This window comes from Pongo pygmaeus, chromosome 14 (genome assembly GCF_028885625.2).
Source record: "Pongo pygmaeus isolate AG05252 chromosome 14, NHGRI_mPonPyg2-v2.0_pri, whole genome shotgun sequence".
In the NCBI taxonomy this organism is placed as follows: domain Eukaryota; kingdom Metazoa; phylum Chordata; class Mammalia; order Primates; family Hominidae; genus Pongo; species Pongo pygmaeus.
Genome location: NC_072387.2, coordinates 1,115,001 through 1,133,895, shown reverse-complemented (window position 1 = coordinate 1,133,895; position 18,895 = coordinate 1,115,001). Strand labels below are relative to the sequence as shown.

The window sequence follows — 18,895 nt, the reverse complement described above, 5'->3', positions numbered from 1 at the left end:
AACTCTCCAACTAAAAGCAAAAGCTGCTCTGTTACTAAAGCCCTATGAGCCGAAACTAGATAAATTTTAAAGAATAAACATGTGCCTGATGTATGGATCACAGAAAGAGTTCACCAAACCAACTGATGTCATGACCAAAGACATTCAAACTACAAAGCAGGAGAAGTTAATGTTTTCATGGCGATTTTCCCAGGTCACTAGAACAGATTTTCCCAGGTCATTAGAACAAGACTCCATGTGATGAGATTTTTACCCCTTCTCCTTCTTAATGCTACATTTTTCACCTGGCAGAATAATGATGTGAATGAAAATTCACAATCAATAACTTCTGCTCATAAGTATCATTTGGTTAAATGAGAAAATGACTGCGTTATTGTCAATACTATATGCTGTACCTAGATAAATTTCTCCAGGAAATTAGAAATTTATAGACACAAAAGAAGAAGACAGGCCACGTGGTTACACCATTTCACCTGATTCCCTATGATTATTTGATTTATTCAATTAGTTTTCTGTAAGCCTAGGTTAATGGCTCAAAGCCATTATGCAAACTAGAATTGTCCTATTACTATTTACTTCATAATTTCCCTTTTTAAACTGTGTATCCATTACTTAAGTTTTTTTTCCAAGAGTACAACTCCTAATAGAATAATGCCTGTACAGCACTTTGAGATGATAGCAAAAGACTACAGAACAGACAAATTCGAACTTAATAATGAACTCCAGGTAGACTTAGCCTGAAAAATACTCCCTTCAAATCTCCCTTGTTGCGCCAAATGTGCCTAAAAGGATTTTGACACTGACTCTTAGGTGCCAATTACCCCCTGCCTCAATGTGGGACGAGACCAAAAACCAAAACAGGTCCAACCTAGTACCAAGGGCCATCAAAACCAAACTAAAAGATGATTGATCAGTGATGCTTTTGGAAAAAAGATCTGGAGCACAAAAGGGAAATGTGAAAGTTGTCAGAATCAAAATGGAGTCACTAGTGATAAGAAAACTCTGACAGCTCGAGCTGGGGAAGGCCATGAAGAGAGCATTCTCATGCGTGTATGCCTGATGATGAAAAAGATTCTACAAAAATTACAACCTTGCACAAAGTCCATGACAACGTTATACAAAAAAAAATTTCTGTACTGGACGTTCTGCCCAGTAACTACTGCCTTCCAACCATGGACTGGCATCACGACTGTTATTGATTTTTGTAGCCAAGGATAATTATTTCACAACAATTATGTAACCTTCCTCATTGTTTCCTTTGAAAACCTTTGTCTTTCATGTAATTTGGGTGTTTGCCCTCTCCAAATCTCATGTTGAAATGTAATCTCCAGTGTTGGAGGTGGGACCTGGGGAGGTGACTGGATCATGGGGGAAGGTCTTCATGAATGGTTTAGCAACATCCCCTTGGTGATAAGTTCTCACCCTGAGTTCATGAGAGATCTGGTTGTTTAAAAGTGTGTGGAGGCCGGGCGCAGTGGCTCACGCCTGTAATCCCAGCACTTGGGGAGGCTGAGTTGGGCAGGGTACTAGAGATTAGGAGTTTGAGACCAGTCTGGCCAACATGGTGAAACCCCGTCTCTACTAAAAAATACAAAAAATAGCTGGGCTTGGTGGCATGTGCCTGTAATTCAAGCTACTCAGCAGGCTGAGACAGGAATCGTTTGATCCCAGGAGGCAGAGGTTGCAGTGAGCCGAGATCACGCCACTGCACTCCAGCCTCGGTGACAGAGTGAGAATCCGTCTTAAAAAAAGAAAAGCTGTGGCACCTCTCCCATCCCTCTGTTGCCTCTGCTCTCACCATGTGATGTGCCTGCTCCCACGTCAAATTCTGCCATGAATAAATGTTTCCTGAGGCTCTCACCAGAAGCAGATGCCAGAACCATGCATCCTATAAGGCCTGTAGAACCATAAGCCAATTAAACCTCTTTCCTTTATGAATAACTCAGCCTCAGGCATTTCTTTACAGCAACATAAAAATGTTCTAGCAGAATCTTTACCTCCCTGCATATGCACATGGTTTACTATGGCACACATATTTCTATTCAATGCTCTACTCCCAAACAAGTGTATTTTCTTTTAGAGAGGCTCTGTTTCCTGTTTAGGTTGATGGTTCCAGCTGATCTCAGAAATACTGGAAAAGTGAAGCAAAACTGTGGCAGACCAGGTCTCATTAACAGTTGAACAGGCAGGCCTCCATGACAACTGCTTCCACACTGACTGAACTGGTTAGGCTAAATATTAAAGGCTGAACAAGGAGTTGCCCTTACACAAAGGCTGGAATGTAACAATAGCCAAACAAAAGTCTGGCCTAGGCCTTCCCTTGGCCTTGAAGTGCAACAAGATAACAAAGAAATGCTTATATTCCTCACACCAGGATGCGTTTAGGATTAAAAAGCTTCTATTGGATGTCTGAAGAAACTCCCCCAGACCTCCACACCTTAGCTGGAGACAAGATAACGGTAATCACCTCCAGCACCAGGACCCCATCTAGATTAGGTAAACTTATTGAGGCTCTGGAGGAAGGTCTCCAGGACCCAGACCTTAGTTGTAGATTAGGTGGAATCTGTCACTTTTGTCCTTAGGAAAATGTACACTTACACATAGACATACAGCTTAGAATGTATATAAGCACTGGAAAAACTTGGTAACTTTTAGTTGGTCTGGTGATGTTTTCCCCAGCCTTCTCCCTATACCTGGTTACAGAAATAAAATCTCTTCTTTCCAAGTTTGTCTACATCTCATTACTGGACCATGAGAACAAGCGGCCAGACTGTTGGTTTGGTCCAGGAACACAACCAGCTAGAGAAAATCTGAATTAGAATTAGAAATATGGAGGTATGTACACAGATCAGTTTGAATATTGGGCTCCAAATCCTTTCATAGATATTAAACATATACCTGAAATTACAAGAAATGAGGTAACCATTCAAAAGTTTACTCATGATTGAAGAGGGGCTGGGATACCCCTTTCTTTTTTGGGGACATGCTTTTCATTAGCCCTAATCTCATAATCCACATAGGAGCTCCTTTCTTCTAAAGATTTTTGTTTCTTTACCACTTTCTTCACTGCTGCTTGAAGGGCAACCCCAGATGCAGGTTGAGCCAATGGTGGCAGCCAGAGTCTGTAAGAACTGGGGTGCACTGTAAGAACTGGGATGCACTCCCACCACCATTGCCAGTGCTTTCACACCCTCCCATGGGATGCAATAACCACGGCAGAGGAGCACTCTGAACAGAGCTGTGGCTTACGAGGTTGCATCTGCAGTCCACACTCTTATCAAACCACGAGATCAGTGCTAACTCCGTAAAGCAGGCTAGGAACACAGATCCTCCTTCAGGCATCTCTGGGAAGCTCTAACTTCTTGTTGCACTTAAGATAAATTTTCATGCAGCAATCCCACTACCAGGAACTTATCAAAAGGAAATATTTGGAATGCACACAGATGCATTCAGTTATTCATCTGTAATTATCTGGATGTCTATCGGTAAGAAATTAATTATTTAAATTCATTCACATACATTCAAATGACAACTCCACAACCTTTAGAATAAAAATGGATTTCAAGGATCTTCTCTCTCAGAGAGGCAGTGTACAGCGATGGCTGACAGTTCCAGCTGGGGAACAACCTCACCTGGACTCACATCTGAGCTCTATACTTACTGTCTGTGTAGCCTTGGGTAAATTATCAAGGGCTCTGAGCCCCACATCCCCCATCTGTAAAACGGATTTTTAGGAAGACTAAATGGATTTTAATGTAAAGTGCCCAGGACACAGTGTACTTGGGACATAGCAAGAATTCAATGAAAATTAGTCAGTATTGATGACATGTCCTTAAATGAGTAAAACATGTTATGAAACCACATGTAGATGATGATCGTATTTTTGTTTCCTGTGTGAACCCAAAATATCTGAGACAGGTCTTAGTTCAGAAACTTAATTTTGCCAAGGTTAAGAACATACCCATGACACAGCCTCAGGAGGTTCTTATGACATGTGCCCAAGGTGGTTGGGATACAGCTTGCTTTTACACATTTTTTTTTTTTGAGACAGAGTCTCACTGTGTCACCCAGGCTGGAGGGCAGTAGCTCAATCTCGGCTCATTGCAACCTCCTCCGCCTCCCAGGTCCAAGCAATTCTCCTGCCTCAGCCACCGGAGTAGCTGGGATTACAGGGGACTGCCACCACGGCCGGCTAACTTTTGTATTTTTAGCAGAGATGAGATTTCACCATGTTGGCCAGACTGTCCTCGAACTCTGACGTCGTGATCCACCCGCCTCGGCCTCCCAAAGTGCTAGGTTTACAGACATGAGCCACCGTGCACAGCCACTTTTATACATTTTGGGGAGAAATGAGACATCAATTAATATATGTAAGATTTTCATTGGTTTGATCTGGTAGGGTGGGGAGCTTCCAGGTCATAGGTAAATTTAAACATTGGTTGTAAGAGTTATTATTAGTAGAAACGAATGCCTGTGTTACAATAAGCAGTTATGAAGACCAAGGTTTTTTCATGCAGATGAAGCCACCAGGTCGCAGGCCTCAGAGAACATGATTGTAAATGTTTCTTATTACACTTGAGGTCTGTATTGATGTTAATGCTGGAGGGTACAATGAGGCATCTCCAACCCCCTCTTTCATCATGGCCTGAACTAGAGTTTCAGGTTAACTCCGGAATGGCCTCGGCCAAGAGAAGGGGTCCATTCAGATGGCTGTTGGGGGGCCTTAGAATTCTACTTTTGGTTAACACTGCTCTCCTTCTGGCCAAGTCAGTGGCCACCCAATTTTTATTTTGTCCTGTAGTGTTGCCAGGGTGGCATAGCTGCCTACTTCACGTTCACCCTATTTTTATAGCCTGCGAGTTTTATAGCCTAAGAACCTTAAGATACATGGTTATTTTACCAATAATTCAAGATTTAACTGTTTTCATTAAACCCGAAATATTAACATCTCATTGGTTTAAAAGCTACACAAGCAGAGATAATGCTATTTGGTGGCTGGGTTTATAGTTTTATAACTTTTTTTTTTGAGACAGAGTCTCACTCAGCCACCCAGGCTGGAGTGCAGTGGCACCACTTGGCTCACTGCAACCTCTGCCCCCTAGGTTCAAGAGATTCTCCTGCCTCAGCCTCCTGAGTAGCTGGGACTACACGTGCCCGCCACCACAGCTAGTTTTTGTATTTTTAGTAGAGATGGGTTTCACCATATTGGCCAGGCTGGTCTCGAACTGACTTCGTGATCCAACCACCTCGGCCTCCCAAAGTGTTGGAATTGCAGGCATGAGCCACTGCGCCTGGCCATTTTTATAAATTTTATGCCAAATTCTGACACCTTATAGTATGTGGCAGAGATAAGTATGAAATTGCTTGATCAATAAGTCATGTGAACTGGAAAAACATTTGGGCGAATATTTAATTCATGAGTACCCTTTAAGCCAAATTTGTTGCCTTGTGGTCAAAACATGTAACAAAATACATGTACATACACATAAATACACACATACACACTCATACAAACAAAGATCCTGTAGCTTTTGCTTCAAACCTCTAGCCATGAGATATTGATACAGACACTTAGGTTTGCAAAACAGTAACAAAAATAATTGGATGCAAACAGTGGATTTTATCTTAGTGAATAAATCTTTACTGCAAAGCCCCTCATCTCAGTCATTGTGTGTCTGTGTGAAGGGCACAGCGAGCCTGGTTCTGTGTCACCGGTGTGGCCACAGCTGCAGATGCCACCTGAAATGAGCCAGGGCTGAAATTGTCAATCTCTTCTGGCCAAAGCTGTGCTCTTAGGCCTGTTGGGAACCCAGGTGCCAACCCTTGCAAGGACCCCAGGCCATGCACCTCTTGCCTGGGCCCATGTCTGAGGCCTGACTTAAGGTCCTGGGTGGGTCTGATCTGGGGGTCCTTAAAACACCTCATGGAATTTTTTTTTTTTGAGATGGAGTCTCACTCTGTCTCCAGGCAGGAGTACAGTGGCATGATCTTCAGCTCACTGCACCCTCCACCTCCCGGGTTCAAGCGATTCTCCTGCCTCAGCCCCCTGAGTAGCTGGGACTACAGGTGCACACCACCACGCCCAGCTAATTTTTGTATTTTCAGTAGAGATGGGGTTTCACCATGTTGGCCAGAATGGTCTCGATCTCTTGACCTTGTGATCTGCCCTCCTTGGCCTCCCAAAGTGCTGGGATTACAGGTGTGAACCATGGCACCAGTCCAACACCCCTTGGAATTTTTAACATGCTTGGTGAGAGGCAATGGTACTGGGAACCCATGGACCTGCACACAGGGGGTGCCTCCTGTGGTATTTCCCAGGGCCCTGCTGCCACAAGGAGACCCCTGGCCTGTCCTGCTGGCTGCCAGCTTGTTCTCCACCACTGCCGCCTGCGGTCCTCCCAGCCATTTCCAGTCCTCAGGGTTGCTTCTCCTCAGTCTCCTCAAGCCCTCAGCTCATTGCTGCCCCTCCAACCTCACTGAGACCCTTGGCGGTTCCCTTCCATCTTCAGCTCCCTCACAGACCCTGGGTAGTATCCAGCCACACTCAGCTCTCTCTCCTGGATGCTCTGTCCTCCCTTGGCCACTCAGTACTACAGTATTCAAGTCCTATTTGTTATAGTCTTTGTTGGGGTATGATGATGACTAAGAGCCATAGTTCACAGTGAAGTGGCCTGATTCAAGTTATGGTTAGAGTCTGGTTCTGGGTTAGGGATTGGGGTGTTAAAATAAAAGCCTTAGACAAGTTCAATTTAACAGAGTTTAGTTGGGCAGAAAAAGGTTCATAAACCGCGTAGCACTGAGGACAGAAGTGGTTCAGAATCCTCCACCCCACACGGGGTTCAAGCTATATTTGTAGCCAGAAAATAATGACATACAGAGAGACTTTGTTGGCTGCAGTCAGCATTTGCCTTATTTGGTCATGTTTTCGCAGCTTTCAGCCTGAGACTGGCTGCTTGAACCTTCAGCCAAGACTTGGCTCCTTGACACAAGAATGTATACTCTTGGCTTATAGTTTGTGTTCACATTCAGTCATGTTACAGTTCACCATGTACAGAGGCAGCTCTATGCCCAATTTGATTTAACAATTACCTGCTTTGGAGAGGGAGCTTTGTGAAACTGACCAAAGGCATGAGCAATGACACTACCTTCTGTCATCATCATGATGAATTTGTTTGATCTCAGTATGGTATTCACAATTCACAATGTCAAAATAATTACATGATTCTCATGTTTTCTTCAAGGTTTTGTTACTCCAATAATAATGAGACTAGTTGATGTACAAAGAAAGGGCTGCATACTAATATGTAAGACTTTTAAGTGAGTACAACACGTTAGTGATGACATCATGATGGTCATCAGAAGGATAATACCAAGAAACTGAAATTCACTCCTTAACAGGAATTTCAGCAAAGAAAACATTAAAATCAAATAATTCTAAATTCAGGCAATAAAGAGAGCACTACAGTATTCAAGTCCTATTGGTCACAGTCTTTGTTGGGGTATGATGAAGATTACGAGCCATTGTTCACAGTGAAGTGGCCTGATTCAAAGAGGTATTCATGCTTTCAGTTGGTCTGTGTTTTACTCCATTTGTATTGTTATAAATAAATACTTGAGGCTAGGTAATTTAGAAAGAAAAGAGGTTTATTTGGCTCACAGTTCTGCAGGTTATACAAGCAGCATGGTGCTGGCATCTGCTTCTAAGGAAGCTCAGGAAACTTACAATCATGGCAGAAGGCAAAGAGGGAGGTGGCCGTCACATGGTGAGAGTGAGCAAGAGAGAGAGTAGGGAGATGCCAGCCTCTTTAAATCACCAGATCTTGGCTGGGTGTGGTGGCTCACACCTGTCATCCCAGAACTTTGGGAGGCTGAGGCGGGCGGATCACGGGGTCAGGAGTTCGAGACCATCCTGGCTAACACAGTGAAACCCCATCTCTATTAAAAAACAAAAAATTAGCCAGGTGTGGTGGCAGGCACCTGTAGTCCCAGCTGTTCAGGAGGCTGAGGCAGGACAATGACATAAACCAGGGAGGTGGAGCTTGTGGTGAGTTGCGGTCATGCCACTGCACTCCAGCCTGGGTGACAGAGTGAGACTCTGTCTCAAAAAAAAGAAAAAAAATAAAAACAGATCTTATGTGAACTCAGAGTAAGAACCCGCTCGTGACAATGAGATCAGCACCAAGCATTCATGAGGGATCTGTCCCCATGACCCAAATACCTCCCAGTGGGCCCACCTCCAACATTGGAGGTCACATTTCAACGTGACATTTGGACGGGAGAAAACATCCAAAGCATATCTGTGGGATAACACAAGTCATAGTAACCTGGGCTAAATGAAACATAAAAATCAGAAAACGTTGGAATAGTCAAGTCCAAAACTGGACTAAATGAAACATAAAAATTAGAAAACCTTGGAATGATGCCACCCATCATTCAGGGATCCTACAAATCAGCCATATGCTGCTCCCAAAAGCACGTCATGTGTTTGTTTCCCCTGAGAAATTCCCTTAATGTATTCAATGGCAGTATTTAGAGAAACAGTATTACTGGCCACCTTTTAAATTAAGTTCTCCATAGTAGTAAAATCAGGGGAAAGATACGTGGAACATTTAGTTTTGTTCAGCACCACATACAAGCCCCCAGCATGGGCAAAGTGATGATCGAAAGCTGTGTCATGTTCCACCAAGTGTTTTTGTTGGACACAAACTTTCCTATCCACCAGTTGAAGGGTGGCCTCTACCTGTCTAAATCCCAGTGAAGTATGACTGGCCCCCAAATCCAAAATTTTTCCCAACTTACAGATTAGCTTCAAATTCCACACAACTGGCACCCCACTACCACCAAGTCTGAGGCCCCAAGAACCCCACTGGAATCTTGCCTCAGGGAAACTAACTCATCTTCCTCTATTTCAAGGTTGGTAGTAATTTCCGTTATTGACTGCTTTGACCTCTGATTGTGGGAAATATTATGGGAACTTTTAAGGAAAGCTATTTGGAAGGCAAGACTGAGCCAGGTTAAATAACAACGTCCAAACCAGCAAGGAGGCAGAACGAAGAAAATTCTCTGTGGACCCAGGAGATACCCTGGCAGCTGGAAAACGGGTCACCTCATGGCCTGTGAACCGAGCTCAGTTGCATCGGCCTACCCCTAAGTCTGCCTAGCTCCTGATGAAGTTGCAGGGAGAACTTACTCTTAGATGGTCCACTTACAGCTGTGCAACCTGCAATGTGCTCAAGGTGCAGCAGCTGTAAGATGTCAGAGCTAGCAACAGCCTAGTCCCTGAGGCACTCTGTGAAGTACCACATACCCCTCACTGAACTGCATCTGCTGAGTACCACATACCCCTCACTGACATGCATCTTCGGAGTACCACATACCCCTCACCGACCTGCATCTGTGGAGTACCACATACCTCTCACCGACCTGCATCTGCGGAGTACCACATACCCCTCACCGACCTGCATAGGAAGGTGAGTGAGAAATAAGTTATTTTCTGAAAATTAGCGAAAATTTTAAAAACTATACAAAACAAAAATAACCATTCACAGTCTCTGGAAATGGTCCCAAGAGCATACAGCTAATAAAGTTTTACTCACATGCAGAAGCTCAAGGAACTTCTAATTAGACAAACATAAAGAGATCCACAGACACATCATAGTAATGACGCTGAAAGCTAAAGACACATAGGAAACACTGAAAGCAGAAGTGAGATAAAGAAAGAGGAGCCATTGAGCTTAAAAGGGATCCTCTAAAACTGTTATAAGTAGGAGGAATCCCAAGGAGACTAACAGCTGATTTCTCACCAGAAACAATAGAGGCCAGGAAGAAGGGGAATAACATATACAATGTCTGAAGAAAATATCCTGTATTCACCATGGCTATGGTTAAAAAATGATGGTGAAACAAAGACATACCTAGATTAACAAAACTGAGATAATTCACTGCTACCAGACCTATCTTACAAGAAACATTAAAAGAAGTTATTCGGCTGAAAATCATAATCCAAGACAATAATCAAAATTTACACACACACACACACACACGCACCAGTAAAGGTAAATATGAAACTCTAAAACGAATATATTTTATATTATGAAAATAATAAAAGGCAGTATAAATGCACATTTTTCTATTTTTTCTCTGGATTTAGAAAGCAATTTATAAAACAATGTCTATTGAATGTATTGTTTGTTCTGTGACATACAAAATTTAATATGTTTGCCAATAACAGTCTGACCGAGATGAGTGGGAACAAAGCTGTATTGGGTTAAGACAACAACTCCATATATCACACTACAGACAACTCAAGTCTATAAAAACAAATGAAGAGAACCGTAAACGATAATTAAGGTTAACTTAAAATTTTATATAATTATGTGCTTTACTTTTTCCTCTCAGCTTCTTAAAAGACATGGTTATATGACGTAATAATTGTAACAATGTATTGTTGAGTTTTTAGTATTTATAGATGTAACATAAATAAGAATAATACCTTAAAAAGTACAGTAAGAAGAGTATAGAAGTACATAGGGTACAAAGCTATGTGCAGAAGGGTGTGGAGCAAAGTAGGGGTAATGTTTTTGTGTCTAACTGAAACTATTCTGAATTAGCATGAATCTGAAGCTGATTCTGATAGGTTAAGATGTATAATGTAAGCCCAAGAACACTGATTAGGATAATAAGCCAAAAATAGAGTACTAAAATCATTAAAGAAATGTAATTGTCATTTTAGAAAATATTCACCGTTGCCAGGCGCGGTGACTCACACCTGTAATCCCAGCACTTTGGGAGGCCAAGGCGGGTGGATCATGAGATCAAGAGATTGAAACCATCCTGGCCAATATGGTGAAACCCCATCTCTATGAAAAATACAAAAATTATCCAGGCTTGGTGGCAGGCACCTTCAGTCTCAGCTACTCAGGAGGCTGAGGCAGGAGAATCCCTTGAACCTGGGAGGCAGAGGTTGCAGTGAGCCGAGATTGCGCCACTGCACTCCAGCCTGGCAACAGAGTGAGATTCTGTCTCGAAAAAAGAAAAGGAAATATTCACTGTTTGCAAAAGGAAGCAGAAAACAGGACTGAGGAATTAAAAGGACATATGAGGAATAAAAAACAAAAATTAAGTGTATGATATGATCCAACTATATCAATAATAATATTAAATGTAACTTGATTAAACAAACTAATCAAAAGTTAATTCTTGTCAGACAATAAAAAATAAGATCCTCTATGCCATGTACCAGAGTAACATTTTAGATTCAAAGATATAAATAGGGTAAAAGGATGGAAATACACATATCATGCAAACAGAAACCCTGAGAAAGCTATTCTAAAGTAGCTATACTAATATCAGACACAATGAATTTTAAAACAAACAAAAAAAACCTGACCAGGTGCAGTGGCTCATGCCTGTAATCCCAGGACTTTGAGAGGCCAAAGTGGGCAGATCACCTGAGGTCAGGAGTTCTAGACCAGCCTGGCCAAGATGGTGGAACCCTGTCTCTACTAAAAATACAAAAATTAGTTGGTTGTGGTGGCATGTGACTATAATCCCAGCTACTCAGGAGGCTGAGGCAGGAGAATTGCTTGAAACTGGGAGGCGGAGGTTGAGTGAAAGTTATGTTATTTCCTCAGTGAGCTGAGATCATGCCATTGCATGCCAGCCTGGGTGACAAGAGAGAAACACTGTCTTAAAAAAAAAAATTGTTTTTAGAGATAATCTGAGATATTTTACAACAATAAAAAGGCCAATCCATCAGTAAGAAAGAAAGTACAAGTATAAACGTATATGCATCCAATTAAACATCACCAAAGTACATGAAACAAAAACTGACAGAAATGACAGTCGAAATTGATGATGACTGGAGACTTCAATACTGCAATTTAACTAACGGATAGAAAAACTATGCAGAAGAGCAACAAGGAAACAGAAGACTCAAACAACTTCATAGTCCAACTAGACCTGAAAAACACGCGCCAAACATTCCATACAACAAGAGAAGCTACATTCTTCTCAAGGGCTCATCAACATTGTCCATCATAGACTCTACACTAGGCCATTAAAGGAACTAAACAACATGTACTCCAATCACAATAGAGTGAAAGTAGAAATTAATAAGAAAAAAATAGGGAAACTCAAATACGTGGATATTACACAACACATCCAAATTACTAATCAAAGAAGAAATCAAAACAGAAATTTGAAAATATACTTAGAGGAATGAAAATGAAGTCACAACATACAAAACTTAATAAAAGACAATTACAGACATGCTTACAAGGAAATTTATTGCTTGTAAATAAATTTATTGCTTGTAAATACAGATAACAAAAAAGAGAACTATTTCAAATCAATAACATAACTTTTGACATAAGGACACCGGGAAAAGAAGAGAAAATGGAAGCTAAAGTAAGCAGAAGGAAGGAAATAATAAAGATCATAGCAGAAACCAATGAAACAGAGAATAGAAAAGCAATAGAGAGAAACAATGAAACCAGAAGCACATTCAAACAAGCTTAACACAATTGACAAACCTTATTGTCATGAAAATGTATTCTGAGTATACGACCAAGAAGTAGTGAGTTGTAGGACACAGGAACTGGAGGTCCAAGATAACTGCTGTTGCTAGGAACATCCCCCTGCATCCCCTCACCTAAAAATGTTGACCAGATTGTAGGAAACCCGAACAATTCCTTTAAGTAGAAAGCAAATAAATTAAGAAAGCAATTTAGATGGCTTTTTTTTCTTTTTTCCCTTGTTATTTTCATGATATAAAAGGTTAGACAGGCCTGAACTGCAAATGTGGAGACCTGTGTCATCTTTCTGCTGCCAAGACTATCCCAGTGAGTTCCTCCTGAATAAATCTTTGACTATCTACCAGCCTGGAGTGGTCTATCTATTTCTTTGGTCTGAGAGCTTCCTCTCCATTATGTAGGATAGCTCAGTTCTGGCAGGGAGTTTTCCTAACATTTTTCTAGACTGACTAGGAAAAATAGAAGACTCAAGTAACTAAAATCAGCAATGAAAGAGGATATATTACTAGCAGCATTGCAAAAAGAAAAGAACATTTAAGGAAAAATAATATGAACAATGGTATGCCAAAATATTAGATAATTTAGATACAATGGAAAAATTCCTAGACACAAACCAGTGACACTGATGCAATAAAAAATGCTCTCACTAGACATAATAAGCAAAGAGATTGAATTATTAATAAAGAAACAACTCCACACCAAGAAAAGCCCTAGCCCAGAAAGTTCACTGGTGAATTTTGTCTAATATTTGAAGAAGATTTAGGATCAATTCTTTTAAACTCTCCAAAAAATAGAAGTGATAGAGACATGTCCCAACTCATTCTATGAGGCCAGTATTACCATGATAGCAAAGCCATACAAAGGCATCACGAGGAAAGAAAAATTCAGACCTATATATCTTATGGATACAGATGCTAAACTCTTCAATAAAATACAAGCAAATGGAGAGGCCAGGCATGGTGGCTCATGCCTGTAATCCCAGCACTTTGGGAGGCTGAGGCGGGGGCATCACAAGGTCAGGAGATCGAAACCATCCTGGCTGACACAGTGAAACCCTGTCTCCACTAAAAATACAAAAAATTAGCCAGGCATGGTGGTGGCACCTGTAGTCCCAGCTACTCGGGAGGCTGAGGCAGGAGAGAGAATGGCATGAACCCAGGAGGTGGAGCTTGCAGTGAGCCAAGATTGTGCCACTGCATCCCAGCCTTGGTGACACAGCAAGACTCTGTCTCAAAAAATAAAATAAATAAAATAAAATAAAATAAATAAAATACAAGCAAACAGAATACAGCAACATGTAAAAATAATAATACCTCGTGACCAAGTTGGATTCATCCCAAGTATAGGAGGTTGGATAGCAGCCAAAAATTATTTAATATAATACACTATACCAACACAATAAGCAAAACCACAGTCATCTCAATAGTTGCAGAAACAAAATCCAACATCCTTTCATGATGAAATATTCAACAAAGATGGAAAGAAGGGAACATCTTTAAACTAATAAAGGACATATGAAAAACCACAGCCAACAGCATACTTAATGTTGAAGGCCTGTATACTTATATGCTAAGATCAGGAACAAGACAGATAAATCCACTCTCACTACATCCATTCATCATTGTGCTGGAGGTGCTAGCCAGGACAATTTGGCAACAGAAATAAATGTAAGCCATCTAGATTAGAAAAGGAGAAGTGGGCCAGGCATGGTGGCACATGTCTGTAATCCCAGCACTTTGGGAGGCCAAGGTGGGTGGATCACCTGAGGTCAGGAGCTCGAAACCAACATGGCCAACATGGTGAGAACTCGTCTCTACCAAAAACACAAAAATTAGCCAGGTGTGATGGTGCATGCCTGTAAACCCAGCTACTTAGGAGGCTGAGGCACAAGGATCACTTGAACCCAGGAGGCGGAGGTTGCAGTAAGCTGAGACTGCACCACTGTGCTCCAGCCTGAGCAACACAGCCAGACTCCATCTCAAAAAAGAAAAAAAAAAGCTGAGCTGGTGCGTACCTTAAATAAACAACCCTCCTGTACTGCATATCAGCCTCTCTCGTCCTCAGTTTCCTGCAACATTTTTGGCAACCATGAAGGGAGCAGAGATGGAAAGTTTACTGTCTCCTTTGCCTCTAGGGGCTACAGCCCCGGCCTCAGGAGACCTGTGACCCCAGGCACCACCAGGAGAGCTTCAGCCCAGAGAGCAGATCGACTTTCACGTGACGCGGCGCCCCTACCGAGCAGTGCAACAGAACCTAAAGAAAGGCTCCAGGATGATTCCAGAAACAGTGTGCTTCAAGAACTGCGGTAAAGTTTTAAGGCCCAAGGCAGGACCCATCCCATAAGGGCGGAAAAGGAGCCTGATCACCTCCCGAGGTGTGCCTAATAGTCCAACCCAGAGAGGCTAAAGGCGGTGAGAAAGGCTCACCAATTCAGATGAAACTCACACACCAAAAAACACAAGATGTGAGACTGTCTTGCTAAGTCTGTTAAGAAAAAGAAACTACAGATGGTGAGAGTGGCTTGCCACCCCAGTTAGGTACACAGGAACTAGGAGTAGAGAAGTGTGTGAAAGTGTGTGAATGAAAAGGCCTAATTAAGCTCATCAGCCGTGAAGTAAGGAGTCACAGATCTCTTAGCGTGGACTGTGCGCTCCGAGAAAAGTGTAAGGCCGACTACGAACAGTAGCGATCTGCTAAAGCTCAGAGTTGTAGCAGGAATAAGGAACTCTCCAAAGCCAAGCAGCCTCTGAAAACTCCCCTAATAGGAGATGGTATAGTAGGCCGAAATGAGAGGAAAGAGTGTGCTGTGCCATAAAAGAAAGAATAGGAAGAAAGTCATCAAAACTTACCGCGTTAGAGTGCATGTTACAGAACTTTAAGAAAGGTTTTGCAGAGGATTATGGAGTTAAGCTAACCCCACAGAGGTTGAGAACTCTCTGTGAATTAGAATGGCCTTCTTTTAGTGTTAGATGGCTGACCGAAGGAACTATAGATAAGGAAATAATTGGCTGTGTATTTAAGGTGGTGACAAGAGTCAGAGGACACCCAAGGCATCCAGATCAATTTCCTTATATTGATTCACGGTTAAATATAGCATAGACAAGACCAATCTGGATCCAGCCCTGTTTAGCAGCTTATTGTGAAACAAGTGTGGCCTGAGCCCAGACAAGAGTGAAAGTAAGAGCAGCTTCACTGGCAGACACAGAGTTAAAGAAGTCCCAAAGAGAGCAAGAAAAGTCAGTTTTGCAGGAGCTGCCAGAAAGAACAGAGATTCTTCTTCCACATGTCCCAGCCTACCCCCCTTTACTGAGTCCAACATCCCCCCGGGAGCCAGACTGAAGAGCCAGCATGCCCCAAGTTTCACCCCAAAGGGGAGGATCAGAACCTTGAAAGGCCAGGGAAGGAAGTCAAGATAGTCAAGCAGGCTGTCTCAGAACTGGTGGTGCTCAAGCTCTGCAAATGCCTCTCTAGGAGACACGAGGACCAATTTATTATGATGACCAAGGCCAAGTCCAAAGAAGGCAATGGACTTTCATCCGTCAGCCCTTTTCAACCACTGATCTTTTAAACTGGAAACACCATACTCCCTCATACATGGAGAAGCCTCAAGCTCTTATAGATCTGATACAGTCCATCTTTCTGACACACAATCCAACCCGGCCAGACTGCCAGCAGCTCCTCCTCACATTATTTAACACAGAGGAACGCAGGAGAGTAACCCAGGAAGCTCTCCACTGGCTAGAAGCCCAGGCATCAGCAGACACAGTGCATGCTCAGGCACACACGCAAGGTCAGTTCCCAGATGCTGGCTAGGAGCCCAGGCATCAGCCGCAGTGCATGCTCAGACATGATGCAGACACAGTGCATGCTCAGGCATATACTCAAGGTCAGTTCCCAGATGCTGGCTAGGAGCCCAGGCATCAGCAAACGCAGTGCATGCTCAGGCATACACTCAAGGTCAGTTCCCAGACCAAGATCCTAACTAGGACCCAGAGGATGCAACTCAGTTTCAGCATTTGCAGAGGTACCAAGAGGCACTTCTGCAAAGGCTGAGATGATGGAAAGAAAGCCATTAAGATAAAGAAGATTTCAGAAGTGCTTCAAGGAAGTGATGAGAGCCCTAGCCAGTTTTATGAAAGATTCTATGAGACATACCGGCTTTCACCCCGTTTGACCCTGAGGCCACTGAAAATCAGTGTATAGTGAATACATCATTTGTAGGACAGGCCCAAGTGATTTCTTAAACGAAAGCTTAAGAAGTTAGAAAGTTTTGGCTGGGCACGGTGGCTCACGCCTGTAATCCCAGCACTTTGAGAGGCCAAGGTAGGTGGATCACGAGGTCAGGAGTTCAAGATCAGCATGGCCAAGATGGTGAAATCCCGTCTCTACTAAAAATACAAAAAATTAGCTGGGTGTGGTTGTGGGCACCTGTAATCCCAACTACTTGGGAGGCAGAGGCAGAGAATTGCTTGAACCCAGGAGGCAGAGGTTGCAGTGAGCCAAGATCGTGCCACTCTACTCCAGCCTGGGCGACAGAGTGAAACTCTGTCCAAAAAAAAAAAAAAAAGAAGAAGAAGAAGAAGTTAGAAAGTTTTGCAGGTATGAATGTCATCCAGCTTGTAGAAGTAGCCACCAAAGTGTATGTTAACTGTGACCAGGAGGCAAAGAAAGAAGCAGACTGGAGGCTTAAGATCTGTTGGCAGCAGCCCTTATAGAAAAAGAGATTACCAATGTAACATGACGTGGACGCAGACGTGGATGTAGAAGAAGTCAAGTCAGACAAGGATTTGAAAGTTGACCAAGGCTAGAGAAGTATCGGTGTGCGAGATGCAAAAAGAAAGGACACTAGAAAGATGAATGTCCAGAAGGCAATGAAAGAAATGGCCAAGGCCATGAGACAAAGAGGCCATTGGCCAAAGGCTGCCGCACCTTAGAGGAACCAGATACTGATCTGATCAGGCTAGCAGGAGCTGAAAGATGTGAGGACTAAAACAGACCACACTCCTTCTCATTAGGCCTCCAAGAGCCCATCGTCATATTAGAAGTTGAAAGCAGCAAGATTCTGCTGTATCTAGATTATAAATTTCTCACTGATGGCTAAGCCATTATATGAAATTACAAAAAAAAAAAAAAAAAAAAAAAAAAAAAAAGAGAGAGAGAGAGAAAAAAGAACCCCTCCTCTAAGAAACTGAACAGGAGAAGGAGCCATGCCTTCATGCCTTGTGAAAACTTGCTTATGGACTTTATCAAAATGCCCCATGGCAGAGGCTATCAGTCTATGCTAGCGTTTATTTGCACTTTTTCAGGATAGGTTGAGGCTTTCCCCATCAGGACAGAAAAAGCACGAGAAGTGACTAAAGTACTACTAAAAGACATTATCCCTAGGTTTTGACAGCCTCTAACTTTAAAGTCAGACAATAGGCCAGCATTTGTAGCTGAAATAGTGTGAGATTTAACAAGACTGTTAAAAATAAAATAGAAGTTAAACACAGCCTATCGGCCGCAAAGTTCAAGAAAAGTAGAACGCATGAACCAGACACTCAAGCAGCTACTGAAGAAATATTGCCAAGAGACTCATCATGAGAGATCAAAGGAAGGTCCTCTCTTAAACCAAACCAGGGTCCCTCCCTTTTACCAAGGGCCTATTTCTCTGTATTTTGATGCTTGTCAGGCAGCAGACCAAGACTCCCCTGTCTGTGGTAACCTACCTTTAGAAAGATACTATAGAAATGACTACAAATACGTATGCATGCCAAGAGTAACTCCATCTTGTTCCCCTAGGACCCCAGAAAAATATTGTTGGCATTGCATATCGTAGCACCCTAGCACACAACAAAGGTCAATTATGCTTACCAAAATGCTGGTGAAACCAGATTGTGAAGCAAAAACCTGTAATCCTATAAATTTCACCATTCTAAAGCTAGACTTACCCATGTACACTGCAGGTTACCCCATACATATGTATATACACACATACCCAGCAATCTACCTATATGTTATCAAAAAAGAACCCGGACCCATCCAGCCCAGCAACAGTTCCAACTCTTTAAATCATTCTATAAGCATGTAGACCAGAAGTTACCAGAGCCTACTCCTTTAGCCAAAAACCTGTTTGCTCAGCTGGCTGAAAACACTGCCGGCAGCCTAGGCATTTCATTACGTTTGTAGAAAGACTAACGTAGGAGACCAATGGCCTTAGGAAGCAAAAGAGTTAATGCCACAAGATAATTTAACTCTAATAGACTCTTCCCCTGAACGGATGCCCACAAGTTCAAGTGTCTAGCTCTTAAAGACTTCTATTATCAGGAGATACTGTGTTGCTCCCTGAAGAAAGGCTTTTACAGACGCAGTAGAACTAACCT

At 42.5% G+C, this 18,895-nt stretch overlaps 1 protein-coding gene and 1 long non-coding RNA gene across 2 annotated transcripts in view; one reads left to right on the top strand and one right to left on the bottom strand.

Annotated features, from left to right (window-relative positions):
- Positions 1-18,895, top strand: part of LOC129026125 (zinc finger protein 717-like) — a 62,835-nt gene that overhangs the window by 7,434 nt on the left and 36,506 nt on the right. The window lies entirely within an intron of this gene.
- LOC134738043 (uncharacterized) overlaps positions 1-18,895 on the bottom strand; it is a 29,712-nt gene that overhangs the window by 9,214 nt on the left and 1,603 nt on the right. The window lies entirely within an intron of this gene.